Source organism: Labrus mixtus, chromosome 19 (genome assembly GCF_963584025.1).
Source record: "Labrus mixtus chromosome 19, fLabMix1.1, whole genome shotgun sequence".
Lineage (NCBI taxonomy): Eukaryota > Metazoa > Chordata > Actinopteri > Labriformes > Labridae > Labrus > Labrus mixtus.
This window is the reverse complement of record NC_083630.1, coordinates 13,621,167-13,638,112: the sequence shown is the minus strand read 5'-3', so window position 1 is coordinate 13,638,112 and position 16,946 is coordinate 13,621,167. Positions and strand designations below refer to the sequence as shown.

Below are 16,946 nucleotides of genomic sequence, written 5' to 3'. Positions count from 1 at the left end.
ACTTGGTTATTTGGATAAATTAATTTCTGGAGTCTGCCTAAGTTGCAAAAACAACCTCCTGCCTGACAGCAAATTAGTCTAACTGAAAAACCTTAAATGCGTAAGGTAAAGGAAACAAAACTTATTTTTTTCTTTGCAAAGAAAATTGGTTTCTGTTTATTACCTGCTCCGCTTGGTTTACGGTTTGATATATTTCTGGAAATTTTATAAAGAGAATAAAAAATATTGCTGAATACATCTGTAAACCTATCTGCTGGCAGGTGAAGAGTTTCAATAGGCAACATCAGCACACAGGCTGTAAAACACACAGGCTGTGTACAATACACAGCTGACAGGCTGTGCACCATAAAACAGACTGATGATAAAGTTTAACAACTGTCAGTGGTATGGGGGAAAAGATATTAAAATTGAAATCTGTTGAATATTCGGGCCTTTCTGAAAGAGAAAAAAAAACAACTTGAAGCACAGACTGTGAAAATTGGGAAGAAAAATGGTTAGGGAGGGAAAATTATGCAAACAGATGAAGACAATCCAGAATTAATGGTCCGCAACATTTTCAGGCACTCAAAGAGCTGTCCAAGGACACCATAGGGGAGACTGCATGGCCCCAGTAATTGGAGGAGCATGTAACTTCAAAAGTGAGGAGAACAGACTGGAGAACTTCCCTCTGAAGTCAAGTCTTAAAGAAAACGTGAAGCACATGTACAGTATCGAAGGGAATCTGGTACATGTGTGAATGAAAATTGTTCTATTCATTGCTGCAGACATGATACACTGCAGTATTCCTGCTGTGCTACCACACTTTTAAAAGCCGAGTGAATTCAGACTTTGGATCTTAAGGTCACAGCTGTTCCAGCTCAGGTCAGAGATTGAAAATATGAAATGCAGCATCAAGAAAAAAAAAACTGGGTCAAAACAAAACAAGGCATTCCCAAAAGCAAATAAAAACCTCTATAAAATATATCATTCAGAGGATGTGACATCACCCTAAGAAAAACAAACAGCCTTCAAATGAAATAACCGTAAGTCACATTAAATGTGTCATTTATAAGCTTATAGATTTGGACTATGTTCCCCTTCTTTCATAAAATGGATGATATTTCTTCAGGGCAACCCAAGTACAGGAAAGGAAAAATGGGGCCTTGTTAGATAACAGTTTCATTGCAATATGAGAAGAAAACTATATAGGTAGTAATTCAAAAATTATAAACTGATTAATCAGATAGTGGTTGAAAAGAAAATAATGTTTCATTCAACAATAAAAAAAACTAAATGTCTTTAAATGTTGGTCTTTAAACATAAAAATTGTGCAAATGCCATGTGGGCCTTTGCTAAAATGTGGTAGGCGTTTTCTGACATTTTATTAAACAATTTATCAATGGGAGGAAAAAAATCCTTTGATTAATCTAATATGACTATAATCTGCATAGCAACCCCAATTAGTACTGGTGGAGTGACTGGTGAGCGACCAGAGGGATTTTCGTTTAAGAAGTGATGCTGCTCCCTGCTCTTTCTGCTGGCAGGTATGTTCTTTGTCACTTGTTTGCCAATAATGTGGATATGTCCAATTACACATAGACAGAAACTGTCATTATAGCGTCACTTTCTGTTCCTTCGTCTGCCATTTCATCTTTTTTAAGTCATGTCCTACCTCCCGAGATTCCCCACCACCCAATCCCGCTGGACAGAGAAAGTCTCCTTCTGTTTGGTGCATGTGTGAACAGAAAGTAAATAAGATTGCAGGGCATCTTGTCCTAAAATCTGCTACTTAATTCAGCCAGTACTGAGCAGTGACCTCACAATAGAGCTGCATCAGGTGCATCAATTCGGCAGCTTCTTGATTTGACATGTAGACACTGGAGCACTACTAATAACAAACTTTTTTTGTGTAAGAAAAAACACTCTTAATATAGAGCAAACTGCATTAACAGTTGATCTGCTGTTTCTTAGTGCTGCACTGCTACATGGCCTCCTTCTGCAACCTAGACTGTAATCATGATGGCATAACTTTGACATAACCTACACTTCTGTCTTGATGATGTGCTTCAGCTATACATCATGAAAATGAGTCCAAGTCAGGAGAAAATGAAAACAAACTGCATTATATTGGAATGGGAAAAGCAGAGGGGAACACAATCTTTCCAAGGTCTTTTGGTCTGAGGGAAGAACACCATGCATGCTTGATTCAATCCAACATACACTGACTGAGGAGAAAATGTCCATTTTTAACCTGTTATCCATCACTGTCAAGTGTGGTGCACAGTGAAAGAGGAAGCAATTAGACAGAAAAATGACTGCAGCCCGGGGCAGAATGAATGAGAGTAAAACCCAGGTACAACTGATGTTAACTTAAGGCAAATGATATTTTGATAAATGTTCTGTATGCAACTCCTACTACCTGCATTGACCTATTTTCGGGAGTGAAACATGTTAATCTTACCATATGCTACTGAAGGAAAATATGAGACAACATATGCAATAGAATGCAGGCGCACTCATAGACTTGCTTTAATAAAGGATTATGTTCACTGTTAGGTATGTTAAGGTAAAGTGCTCCTAATTCACTAACACCCAAGTGAATGACCCTTCCATTTTACTCTTTAAATGTAATCTAAGGAACCTTTACAGACTAAGAATAATTTACAAAAACATAATCAACTAAATTGTATTATTTGGGTTCAAGTTTAGTTGTTATTGGTTCAATGTATTTCTAATTTTAACCATTTTTAATATATCACTGCGGATGGATACATGGTGTATGATGATCAATCAGTCAGACAGACACAGCTACTACTAGATCTATGATTTATAGTCCCTCTCTATGTACTGCTGTCTCCGCCCATTTTGAAAACGGCACAACACCACGCTGTCCAACTTCAGCACTTACACAACATTATATTACGGTAGGTGGACGAACACGAATTAAACAAGTAGACCTAATGTACGTACACTCGTGTCTTTAGTGCGAACCTTACCGTATCACCGCTGTCACCACATGCAACAAGTCTCTCTGTCCATTGATTTCACGTCTTCCAACACGTCACCGACTGATGCTCTTTCTGTCCACGCCTGCAGGAAAATGTGTTCCTGAAAATAAAACACCAACATAAACAGCTACATGGGCATGAAAAGCGTTTCAATGTCCGTCTTGGAACCCGAAAAGTTTTCGGAGCTGCGGAATCGGAAGGTTACAGTGAATTGACAAACTGGATGCGCATGCACGTGGGCGCGCGCTGCCCACCGGTATCAAATGTGTGAGGCACGAGATCAACTTTACACCCTCTGTTTTGAAGTGGTCCACTGTTATCGTTAACAGGTCTTATTGCAGTTTCATACATTTTTATTATAACTTACTGTAGCTTTCAGTTATTGTAGTTTAAAAACTGTTAATTCAAGGTTTATTTATTATTTCTTAATATTTGATTTAATAAACCCCCTAATTCCCCTTTCAAGTCTTATGGATGCTGAGTTATTTTGGTCCTGTAATATAGTAGATTTCATCTTTCTATATTTCTCTGGATATGAACTACAGCGCCACCTATAGGTACCTCTACAGTCATGAAGGTTGTTAAATGAGCTTCTTTTAAGATTAAACTATTTCGAGGATAAATTAGACACAACAAATACGTTGCACCTCTAATGGTTACATGTCTCCAATAGGATTTTATGCACACACAAAAAAGTCTAGGCCCAATGCTTAAGTTAAGTTATTGTTTAAATTTACTTAAAGGAGGATTATCCCACTAAACTTTTATAAAAGTGCACATGCAGAGGGTAAAGTAAAATAAATGTGAAATGACCAACAACAATGATGGTATACAATAAAAGTTGTTTTCTGTAAGTGTTTCGGGAGTTTTAAGTTTTTTAATTGACTAGCAAACTAATACAGTAAAGCCAACACTTTGAAGCACATTGGAATTCCATTTTTTGTGTAAAAAAAAAATTCCAGCTTTGGTATAACAGTTGAATGAATGCATCCATTGGGTGAATGGCCTCCATATAATAAAGCAATTCTCATTCTACTCATTTGATAATATCAGCTCATTGGACTGGATGATTGGATGGACAGCCCTTAATAGCCTTCAGCAATACATCACAAGACAATTCTGATGATTTGTTGCATCAATTGACTGTTCTGGTAATCTCATTTAGGTTGGAAAATGCACTCATCCCAAGGTTCCAGTGCAGGCCTTCATTTCCACACAGCAGCCCACACACCTTCAGATAAAGGGGTTCAAGTGGATGCAAAGCGCCACATATCCTTGAGAGCATTTTTTAATTTCTTGGTGCTCCATCTGTTGAAATGATAAAGTGCAGCCATAATGGAGTGCAACAAGATTAAATTAATCAGGTTTGTCCATTACACCGCCGCAGGCTCTTCACAGATGATTGCAATTTTCTCTGTCAGGCCCATTATTGTGAGATCTGTTTAGTGGGTTGATGCAATTAAAATGGACTTAATGTAAATTTAACAATACAAATAACACTTCTGTCTGTGTATGTTTGAGAGGGGAGCGGCTGGAGGGTCCTGAAGTGCAACGGTAAACACCCACTGTAACCATTTTTAACTTCAAACAAACCAGGGTGCTATTTGATTAGTGCGGACGCTGTGATCAATAACTATGTTTCATGTTTTCATGTTCTCTGTGATGTCAAAGGATCCGGTTGCACAGACCACCCTTGTCTGGACACGGGCAGAAAGGAACACAACACCTTCCACAAGCGTATCATGATGTCCATAGATCATTTGAACCTGCAGAGGGGGGTGGGGGGTTTAATGGAGTCGCTCTGATGAAAGCATATAAAGTGCACGCCTTCACTCTTCTGTATGAATCTCACGGTTCACTACGGTAGGTGAGGCAGACTTGAGAGAATTTTTTTTATTAATTTTTCCCAGAGCTGATCTAATATTTTCCTGATTGGTTGCTTCCTCCCGCTGGATCAGGTCACTGCCAAGGGACAAAGCATACAGGATGTGCGCTTAACAGGAGGAGATCTCGGCCTAGCGCCACAAAGCTCCAAACGCCACTTAAACACGGGAACGGCGGAACTGTCACGCTAAAAATGTCAGATGCTTTTTATTCTCAGCACCTCCATAATTTTTGATTTATGCCACACAGTAAAATATAACAATGCACCGATGCTTCTCAATGCATGTAGATACTCCTACTCTCTAAGGGAACAGGCTTTTGGTTGTACCTCTGCTGGGAGACGCATTTTTCATAGATCTAGAACCTCAGAGCAACATCTGTTTTAGGTGATTTCACTGGATTTGAGGCGGCTGAGCTTTAGGTTATTGTGACTAAATGAAGAATTACCATAGCCAATCAGACAATGCACTTTATTACATTATATGCTGCATTTCACATTGAGGTCAGGTGTTTTGTATTAGTCTCCTATCACATTACAAGCAAAGTAAAATAACCTACACCTGGAGAAAGACAACAGGGAAGAGGCAATGTTTTTTTATTATCATTTTCTTTTTCTTCTTCTGTACACTTTTTTGGGTAAATCGCACAATAAGATTCATAATACCTGTGTGCCGCCCAGGTAACCCGAGGAGCTATGCACAGTGTGTTTTGGAGGCACCTTTCACACAAGGTGCATTCCAGTGGTCATGCAGGGCCAACAACAAGTCAATCAATCACATCTTGTACTCCAGTGATCTAGTATGTGTCACCCTATCTCTTTTGTTAGCCACAGGGACAGCAGTGTTAGGAGGAGAAGTAGGTGACAAACGTCACAACAAAATGCTTTTCAAACAGCTGAGGACACAGAAAACAATATGAAGTCCCTCCCAAAGATCCGATTATGAAATGTTTTCTTTGGTTTTTCTTGAAATGCGTTGCTACAACCACACACAATTTACAAGAGAACACATTTTTGCATTAAAAAAAGAAACAGAAATGTATCACATTTTTGGTATGATTATAGTATAACTCGATTTGTACCTATAAAGAAGCATCCTAAGAATGAAGGAGTTAAGCGATAGACTGGCAAAAGAAAGTCGGTCAGTCTGTTAAAGGGTTCAATCATCTTTCCTTTCGATATTTTTTTCCAGATTTAAATATACATTTATTTTTTGTGTCCTGAAACTTACTGCGATTTAGATATTTCCTGTTTATGTTTTAAACTGATGTTCTTAAAGTTTGGTGGGAGTGGTTTATTTTTGAAGATTGCTAAGTTTTCACCTTTATTGAGGAGGCTTTTAAAACATTAAGCAACCCTGTGAAACTTCCCTTGTAATACTTGAGATAAGAGACAGAATGTCGTAATGTTGTGGTATATATTTAGGTATTTGCAGTGTATAACTAGAAATGCGTTTTTAATTAACTGTCTAAAATATGAATCAACCACAAAACAAACCAATCTGTCCATTAATAACCATGTTGCCATTCGTGGTTGTCAATATGTTTGACTTTCTAGGCATTCTGCCCAAATGTACACACATAATAAGAATAGAAAATCTTAGATTAATTACCCTTATGGTATACGGCCTTGAGGGGATAGCTGTCCCATTGCCAAATCAAATAGCCCTGCAGGTATGAAAAACCCTGAAATATGCGGTTCAATCTGTCCTCTATCAGCGCTTATTTTGGAGAGGAAGTATGGCCAATTTTTGAGTGGAGCGCAAAATAATGAGCCGTCCACTCCAAAATATGTTTAATACAAACATACAAGCACCAGAACCAAATGCCAAATTCTCCCACAAAATAGCTTATGAAGGCCCTATCCAGTGGGATAACATAGAGTATGGGAAATGTTGTGAGCTGGAGAAGTGTTCTAAAACTGCTCAGTACAATCACTCAGCTTGTGTGGATCTTTTCTTTATATGTCATGAAGAAAACTGATGAATGCAAGACCTCTCCTTCGCCTTTAACTGAGTCGGGGTGGTTTTTAGTGGCGCTTTCAAAAGGAGGATCTTCTAAACTTTGCTAAAGTGTGCAGAGTTTTTTCATGTATGACTTTTTCACCATTGCTGGAGAGTTATGACTATTTTAAAACAAGTGGCATTGCATTACCTTTTTTGGCTTTTAATATAAAATAGATCTTTGAGGAAGAAGTGTGTGTGAGATTGAAAAAAATATAAGAAATTCCAAAGTGGGGTAACCTTATTGGTTTTTCTAGGATGTAATATAATTTGACAGATTTGCCATCTGCAACTAACTTCTTAAATCTCACTTCTTTCCTTGGTACTGACACCATTTCTGCCAGGTTTGCCTTACATATCTGTGGTTTTATATAATAAAACAATAACTGGTAGATGTTCAGACAACATTATTTCTTTTAAAAGCCATTATACATATAAATGTAGTTCTGACAGCCTAGTTATCTTTCTTTAAAAGCATTTATGTGTCACTCACAGGTTTTATCATGGCATTTTCTACCAGAAGGTTATATTTCATGATGATGTAATCATTTTTCTTTCGGGGGGGGGGGGGGGGGGGGGGATGGGACATATTGGATTTGTAAAGCACCCACCCTGCTATTTTATAATAAAGACAAAGTAACCTCTGCCATAAAAACAGGCCACAATCCATATGTAGCTGACTTAATAATATACCTTCACCCAGGCTTGAATGTATTGAAAACATCTATATCCTGAAGTGGGAAACACGCACTGAGTAAAAATGTGTTTGCCTTGTAGCAATAGGTCAGCAATAGGTGTGGTTGAGTCTGCAGACGGATGGTGATCATGTGAATTAAACAGCATTTAGCCACACTTGTCTCATGGGATTTTTCCTTGGCTACATGCAGGCAGACGCTGAGCCAAAACCCAGATCAGTATTTTGACAGCAGAGCCAGAAAAAACAAAAGTGTTTTGCTTTTCCGTTAAGAAAAAAAGCGTGGCAGAAAGAAATGAAGATGTAGTGGAGAGAAACGGTAGTCCCCTCAGCCACTGCCTTACTCAATCCATATGCGAGGCTTAGAGGCAGGAAATACCCACAATTCAGTGTAATCAGGGTAGAGGCCGCCTATACCCCATTGGAACAGACCTGGTGGAACTGATTGGGCACCACTGGGTGAGCAAGAGCAAAATGTGCAGCACTCTCAAAGTGCTACATTTTCATACAGCCAGTCAAAGTAATGGAAGGGAACAATTTCTATCTCCCTTGAAAACTTAAGTAGAAGTGGATTTGTGATGGTTTTTCAGTATGATCTTTAGGTTGACCCCTAAGCTCGCGGCTCCACATTGCTGCCAAATGGAATGAGTCCTATGGGCAGTGTTGTGCAAGTTCACACTTAAAATAAGCACGCTCAAAGTTCAGTTCATAACTTTTAATGAAGTAATTCCTGTTCATAGTATAACATTTTGATTTTGAGTTCACTGTCCAAAAAATTATATGGTCATCATTGATTGTAGTCATCTTTCACTCACCAGTTTTACCCAAATTAAGGCCATAAACTTTAAACTGTTAAAATGTCTTGTTTTTTAAAATAAATATTCCAAAGATTAATTCTTAACAGGAAACGATAAGGAGTTGTGTGTGCTCAACTGTAAATTATTATAATTTTTAAACATTACATAGGCTATATTAATATTATAATAATAGTATAAGACATGTCAGTAAAATATTCACATGTATCCCTCGTGCTGGTTTCAGTTGTTTTACAAGTTTATGGGAATGGGCTTTTAGAAAAATATATTTTTTACATCAAAACAGGTTCTAAAACATTCAGCCACAAAAACAACTGAATGCAGAGGAGAATCAAAGAGGAAGGCAGAGAGCGGGAGATAGAATAAAAATAATAAATATTGACTGTAACTTTTTTTTTTTTAATGAGTAACTAAATTATATTGAAGTTTAGCAGAGACCCCAAAAAAGAGCCAAGAAACTTTGCAAGCGACATAATTCCAAAAATTGTATCTGGAACAAACTCAGAATAAAAGCATTGTATGAAAACACAGGTGGTGTCATCATAGAAGAACAAGAACAGATTGAGTTTTTGCTTAAAAAAGCACACCATATTATACATTTAAGGCCTGATAAGTTTTGAGCAGATGATGCATACGGGGTATTTTAAATATGACTTTGGCACACTATGCTCGGTGACTCTTGCTACTTCTCAGAACTTGAGCTGTCATGTTCTGCCTCCAGAGTGAACTGAACTCACATTCTTGTTGATGAGTTAAAAATGTAACTGTCCAGTCAAAAATACGAGTGCATTCATAAATCGCTACATTATTGTTTTATCCCTGCAAGGGCATTTGTGTAACCCTCTCTGTTAGTTTAAAATAACAAATTAGCATTGGTATTTTCTCCGGTTGCATCTCTAATTCACAAACAAACTTTTTAGTGTGCTACAAACTCATAAACAACAAGTAAGACTTCAACACAGAAACTGACAATGTGTATCCTGAGAAAGCAACAGTTGTTTGACAGGTTGATGGGTTTGTAATATGATGATGGAGAACTGCTAGCATCATAATACTTCCCACAAGCTAGCATGATAGCTGTAGCTCTGTGTCAGAATCTCAAAGGGGTTTCCCAGTTCTACAAACAGGGTCTGGCTAGCTTGTTGTCTGTAAAGCTTGATGTTAATAGAATTTGAGAGGTCTGCATGTTTACTGATAGTTGGTTTTTGATTCTTTTGAGGGATTATTGGGGAGACTGAGGGGAACTAGGGGGCCAACAGCTGATGTGGTTTGGTCAAAGGGAAAGGGAACATCTGCCTTTGATTTAATGTGTGGCCCAATAAAGACCAATAGCACTGGTGCAGTTTATGTCTTTCTCTCTCTGACTTCTCACTCTTTGTCTCACACTGACTTCAAAAAAGGATATATTGTCAACCATCATGCAGCCCAGAACTTCTTTTTCATACTGTTTTTGTCTTCTGCTCTGTAAATGTAAATACTGGCCAGTACATTTTGACTAGGAGCGAGGACTGGAGTAGTTAAATTCTTGATTTGTACCTCTCGAAAAAGTCAGTCTCACAAGTCCCCTGTGCGCCTCCACCCCCGCTCTCCACCTCCTCCTACACAATTCCCAGGTCAACAAAGCTCTCAATATGAGGCACGTCTGGTCTACTGTGACAGCATATGGTTATCCACTCAAGGTGTCCAGAGACACTCATTCTTAATACATTTCAAATAAACAATAGAGTAAGGGGCTTATTCAATCAAAGCAGGAAGAAGCATAGACAAATTAGTAAGTGTTTTTTGCTTAGAATCTAGCATTTCTCAAAAAATGATAATGCTGTTTGATTGAAGGGACTTTGATTTAACTATTTCAACTTTTTTTTATCCCTGTCTATAATCAAAGTATCCCCTTTTTTGCAGTGAACCGTCTGGCAAAAAAGCGGGCTATACTGTAGAGTAAACACTCTAAATTGGACACTGATTACATCATATTTTCAATCAGGGGGCTTGAATGGCATCTCATGACATTTTATAGGCACTGTCAGTTACCTTTTAAATGCACTCACCATTGAGATGATGCTTATTTTAAGAAAACAATTGTGCATCTGGCCTATTAGAGGCACAATTCCTTAAGTGCTTGGCAGCTCTGTTCAGATTTTTGCAGTGTAAACACAAAGTTAATATTAGAATGATGTAAACCCAGAAGGTATGCAGGCTATTGCCACCTCTACTGCCTTAACTTAACAATAAAGCTGATTCCATCACAGTGAGTCTTCTCCTGCAGATTGGAGTTGCATATTCTCTGATTGAATGATAGACAGATGCTGCCTTATGGAGTTTGTGTGCTGTAGTTGTTATGGGGACAGAGAGACAGGCATGATGGAGACATGTGCTTAGTCTGATAGCATCTCTGAAAGGCATCTCCCCTGAGTTAATGGGGGAGTTATCCTATTAGAGCCCCTCCTCTGCTCCATTCCTCATCTTTCTGCAAGAGAGCACCCAATGTTGTCTACTCCCTCTGGCAGGGAGAAGAGGCTAATGGCCTCAAGAGTGCAGACTACAGCCAGAGCCAGACTGTCCAGCAGGACCACCATCAGAGTGACCGTTGGACGGATCAGCTGTTTAGGCCAAAAAAATAATGTATTTTCCTGATTTTATGGAAGCTAATACTTTTAGTCACAATTTAGTTTTTTGATACTTGACACATTACAGTCATAAATCAACTGTATCTATTAGCACCACAACAAATGTACAGCTGTAGTTACATAAAATTGAATTAAAGGATTTTGAAAGATTTTAAATAAAAAGATTAAGATTACCTCATAAAATAAAACACTTCTATTACTATTGCTTGACAGAGTAAAACATTTAGCCGCACCACAACCAGACACATCAGTAAACTACTTCTTTCTTATAAATACATCATCATGAATAAACCAATATTATATACAGCAGAAAAGTGCACCAGTAGCAAGGGTAAATTTTTGTATTGTAAGTGCCCTTACGTGTGTACACTTTACTTTATTTTACTTGTAGTGTAATATTTCATCATATTTTAAATTAATACTTTCTCATTGATAATTTTACTTGTGAAAAGTAAAGCTGTTTTAGATCATTTTGAATGACTCAGGTCCTCTCCATGGTGTTCCACAGGGTTCTGTCTTGGGGCCCTTTCTTTTCTCTCTTAAGACCTGGGGTAATAAAGCCTCTCAGACGATAGCTCCTTAACTCTGGCACACTCTGCCCACATCCCTGAGGCCTGCTGAATCTGTTGACATCTTCAAACATCAGTTAAAGACATACCTGTAAATCAACCTACATTTTGCTAATTTACTGTGTATATTATATATATTTCATCTGAGGACTGAGTTTTAAATTCGTTGTTTGTTTTATTTGTGTGGCTCATGAGGCCATTTTACCTGTCATGTTTATATTTCTGCATGTTATGTTCATGTAAAGCACTGTGTGACTTATGTCTGTGACTTATTTTTTGAATAACTTTCATTGGAAGAATATTTAAATAAAACAGCGTGGTCTGTTTAGAACATTTGGCAACATTTGAGAACATCCCTCTTCATCCTCTCTGTACAAGTCCCTTGTCTGTCTCTGTCTCTCTAACCTTTTCTCTTTACCTATCCCTCTCCACTACTTCTTCCCAACAACTGATTCTGTGGATCAATAATCTCAGCTGGTGCCCTTACATTTCCCTCAACAACATACATGCTGGGCCATAAATCACTGCTCTGGATCTCCGGCAGGAAGGATTCCTTAGCTAGAAAACATCTCAAGCAACCACAGGTCAGGTGGAAAGGTGAGGACAGCTTAACAGACTGTCCCCAATAACGCACCCTCTTCTATTGCTTACTTAAAGGCTTTTTTCCCATGTGGTCTTGACTCAATGGATGGATAGGGGAGGTAAATTAGGAAGACACATTAAGCAGTCACCTCAGACTTTGAAGAACAGCTTTTCAAAGTAAATTGTGCTTTTTAGACACCAAACTGAGCAAGTGGTGCGGCTTGAAGCCACATTAATGAATACAAAATTAAAAATTAAAAATATAAAAAGCAGGGGATTTTAGAGGTTTTTTTAAGATGTATCGTTTTTAAAATAATTTTAGACCAATATCAATGAAGAATGTATTATTGAGTTGCTATTGACCAATTATATAAGGTGCAGAAACCCAAGAGATTTAATCATGTGAAAATAAAACTATTGCTATTTTTATATATTAAATATTATTTAAATGTACTATTTCATATTATGTATTGTCTCTGATCTTCTTTCATCCAGAAAGGGAATGTACAAATAAACTATGTAATAGAAATATTATTGATATTATTTTAAAATAATTCCTCTTTTAAAGAGGTATTCAAAGAAACGGCATCCTGCTGTATTAAGCTTAACCCGGCTGCTGTGTGAATCACACTTCCTCTGAGTTACCATCATATAAAGCATTCTTACTGCACATATGTTCAATGAAAGTCAAAGGAAGCAATCTTTGAAGAAGTCAGGAGTATGCATCTGTGCTGTTCCCTCCCTGCTTTAAAGCTGCAAGTTATTTCTCCATGGCTCCTGAATGCAGCATAAGACATTGACCTGGGCCTCAGCAATGGCCCCCTGATGGCCAGCCTGTCTTGGGATGATGGCCATCTTCAGCATATTTGAGCACTTCAGGTCTTGACATTTTTACAGCATAATTTATACAACTCAAAGAAATCAGCAAGGATACACTTGCAAAATGTTGAAGTAATGGAAGTGAGAATCAAACTGGAAGGATTAAAACAATCTTCGACTTGGGCCTGCATGAGGCTAGCTTGGTCAATCACAAATTGTTCTTTAGGATGGATTTTTTAGGACATCAAAGGTGGTATGGGGAAGGTGACTCACCCTCAGCAGGGGAGGCTGATATATGGTGTGAGAAGGGAGACGGTTGAAGGCTCATAGAGGGGTTTATGCGGAAACTTCTTGGACAAACTCTCACCGCTCCGTGTGTGACCTTTAGACCCATGTTCAGTGGGAGAGAAGAAATATTTTTAACATTTTCCTCATCAAAAGATGCCCCAAAGCAATAGTCTAGCACCATCCAAGGTTTTGGTTTATACTGTAAGCATGAGGGGTAGAATACATTATACAAGAATCATGTTCCGTGTTACCACATATTTAAAAAGTTATCATAATCAATGGGGCATGCAGTCCTCCTTGGGCCTCAAATCAACCCTTTTCGTTTCTGCAGGAGGTGAATAGCAGCTTAGACAGGCCAAAAACAAACAAGCAGCACAAAAAGTGTAAAGTTTGATGGGTTTTTTTATGATTTTGAGTCAAAGGTATTTCCTGGAGAGGCCAATGTTTTTCCTACCAGGCTATAATTGTGGTGATTTACACCAAATGGCTACAGAAACATTTAATTTCCCCCCTTCTCTGTCCTTCGCTGCAGCACAGGGAGACCATTGTGTGTCTGCATTACGATAAAGAATACACAGATAAGTGGAGACTCGTAGCAGACAATGGCTTTTCTATTGCGAGTGTATGTAATCGTTTTGTGGAGGGAGGCACTGTGTTTTGGCAAACTGCATCAGATTCATCAGGCTGCAGGCATCCCCTTTCCTGCTTGCTCCTCGGGTTTCCTCGTCCTCATCACAGTGTGGAACTTTACTATGCTGCTTGCTCTCAATAGGCAGGGCCGACGCTAAGATTTCAGATGCTGGCCAACCTTTCTGAGTGAACAGGTGTCCCCTCTGTCTGCCTGTGGTCGAGGTCCCGCAGTGGAAGCATGGGAAAGGGCAACCACCGCAGAGGTTCTACCCCAGCGGACAGGTAACAGTGTGCCTTTCAACTCAGCCTGAATTCAGCTAAATTGGCATCCTTTTAGGAACCCCGGGAAGCAGTCGGATCTAGGAAATAAAGAGCGGAAATTCGCAGTGTGATTCCCAGTTGGATTGAGGAGCATGGTGCTCCAATAATGGGAAAGGAGAGAAACTATTTTGATGTGTAAATGAGATAAGAAAATAATAGGCTTTGGCGAGGATAGCTTTACTTGTTGCTTAAATGGATCAAACAAGACCACAGTAATCGTGAATTCCGTAAATAAATCAGTTATTGGAAAAAACTGCACTCAGTGAACTCATTTTAACATTATAGGTGTCATTTCCTCAAGACAGACCTTTTTTTTTACATCTGATATTAGACAGAAGGGATTTTAGGCCTAGTAATGAGCAGGTCAATAAGAAGAGAGATCAAAAGAGCAGCAGTGTCAGCCCTCAAGCAAGCAGCCCATCAGTGTGACCTGTGATCCCAGGTGCAGGTGGGGAAGAGAACACTAGGTCACATATATATCTCTGAGGTGAACACCTTAAACCAACAGTGGTGCCTGGGAAAATAGTATTGCTACAGAAAAAGATTTGATTATCCCCTGTATAGAATTCAAATCCATTGAATACAATCAATTTCATGCAATACGACTGATCAAATCAAATTCAATCAAAAAGTTAAGTTATTATTAGTTACCCCAGATTTTAGCAAGAACAACTGTAGTACTTCTGTGAATACTTACTGACAAGCTCATTAATTTAACATGATTGCGGTAACAGCATTTTTATCCCTCTGCTAGTTAGCAGCTGCCTGCCAGCTGATGTTAGCCAAAGGCTGAATTACATAAAGTAGCTTCCTTCCAGCTGACCTATTAACCTACTAGGTTTACTTTCAGCCATGAGGCTAACTTATAGTATTAATGCATTGCGGTCAGACAGTCCTCTACACCTTCCTTCTCACTCTCCTCCATCTGTAAAAGCACAATATCTCCACCACATTAGAATCCTAATTATTGAAATAAGAAATCTGTTAACGGTTTCTACCGACATGACTCTATTTTCCTTCATTTCTAAGTGATAGCAAAAGTACAGCCGTACATAATCAGCCTTTTAGCTTGAGCACACTATAATGCAAGAACTTGTGGTATTTCCCTGAATTGTTTCATTTTTTTTAGTGACTCCCACAACAAGAAAATATTTAGAGTAATAAATATTAACATGTCCCACAACATATCTAATCAGACTTGAAACGATATGAACTAACCAATCACAATCGCAAAACATGGACCAAAGAGCAACAGTCTATGAAGTACTATTACATAAAACAAGTTATGACAAAAGTTTGTTTTCTTAAATAGCCTAAACATGTAGGCAAAGTATCTCTATAATGACATTTAACTATTGATAAGCACCAATTTGTATCCACTCTCCAGGTTGCAATGCGTAAAGTTTAGAAAACAGCTAGTTCTGTTTAAAAAACTGAAGGTATTTCTTTTTCTTTTTTTAGCACTACAACAGTTATTAATGGTAACTCTCGATGACATCACTCCCCTTGTGATCCCCTCCATTCATAAGTGTAGCCCAACGTAAACAGCTAAATCATCAAAGTCAAGCATGGCCTGAAGAAAGCTCTGGGGTTGTAGAACAAAGACATTTGCAAATGTCTTGTGTGACCTCCATGCTCACATTCTGCACACTGATAATATATTGATGGGAATGCCATTAAAAAACAGTTTCGAGCTCCTCCTGGATTCATTTGCACTGACCCAGAATGCAGTATTTTCTTAACACAAGCAGCAGGCTGCTTTGATGTTATCTCCCTATGCAAACAGTGGAGGGCCGGCTGCCCCCGCCCCGCCTGTGGCCGCGGAGGACGGCGTCGATTAATCACAGTGAAGCCTGCGAGGGCATGCTCATAAATCGCCTCGCCGCTCCTTAAACAGGAGAGTCCCAGGGCGCAACGCCGTCATTTATCAACACTCTCCACTCCGGATGAGGAGTAAATAAAACTCAGAATTTGTAACGGAGGGAAAATAGGGGGCTGGCGTCCTGGGATGTAGAGCATATCCACTGGTGTAATTGTAAATAAAGAAATGCCTAAACTCTGACCTCCAAGCAGTCGTCAATTCAACCTGTTAATTTAATGGAAATTTCCTTCAAAGTCTTTCTTTCTTTAACTTATCTCACATCACTTTCATGTTAGAATACATGGACTACATGTATTAATTATGCCTTAAATATAAACCTATTTGGATCTCGGGGAAAACTTAAATGAAACGTGTGTTTTTTCTATTAGCTTGGCGGTAAAGTTGAATGTTAACTTTTAATGAATTAATTTAACACTTCTGTCACTTTTCTTTTAAAGCTAGAACTCTAAACATTAAATAGTGTGTGCTCTATTTACCTTTACATGACATACCATCGACAATTAATTGATCAATTAACTGTGAAAATAATATGCACAATTCAACATTTGTGCCCATTTTGAATATCTGCTTGGTATCTTTTTCAACCCTGCAGAAGCTGCTTCTAATTAGATGTGCCTTTACTGGCAGCTGTGTGGCAGAGAAACAAATAACTACCATAGCTGCATAATGTTTCCCTCAAGTGGAGATAAGGGAAAATGCATTGGTCCAGGTTTGAGAATGTCCCCAGCTTGAAATATGTCTCAAAATTCAAACTATATGCTATGGATTCTACATGAGATATTTTTTGTCAAGAAAGAATCCACACGGGGTCAGTCAGGTTTAAGATCTAATGGATTTTGTTATGTATT

The 16,946-nt window shown here is 38.5% G+C and overlaps 1 protein-coding gene across 2 annotated transcripts in view; it reads right to left on the bottom strand.

The window, feature by feature from the left end:
• eya1 (EYA transcriptional coactivator and phosphatase 1) overlaps positions 1-3,178 on the bottom strand; it is a 62,269-nt gene extending 59,091 nt beyond the window's left edge. The window contains exon 1 of one of the 2 annotated variants that reach the window (XM_061064238.1): positions 2,976-3,178. The gene's annotated coding sequence lies outside the window, so the exon portion shown is untranslated. The remainder of the gene's footprint in view (positions 1-2,975) is intronic. The other variant, XM_061064245.1, reaches the window with a different exon arrangement.
• Positions 3,179-16,946: the final 13,768 nt, after the last annotated feature.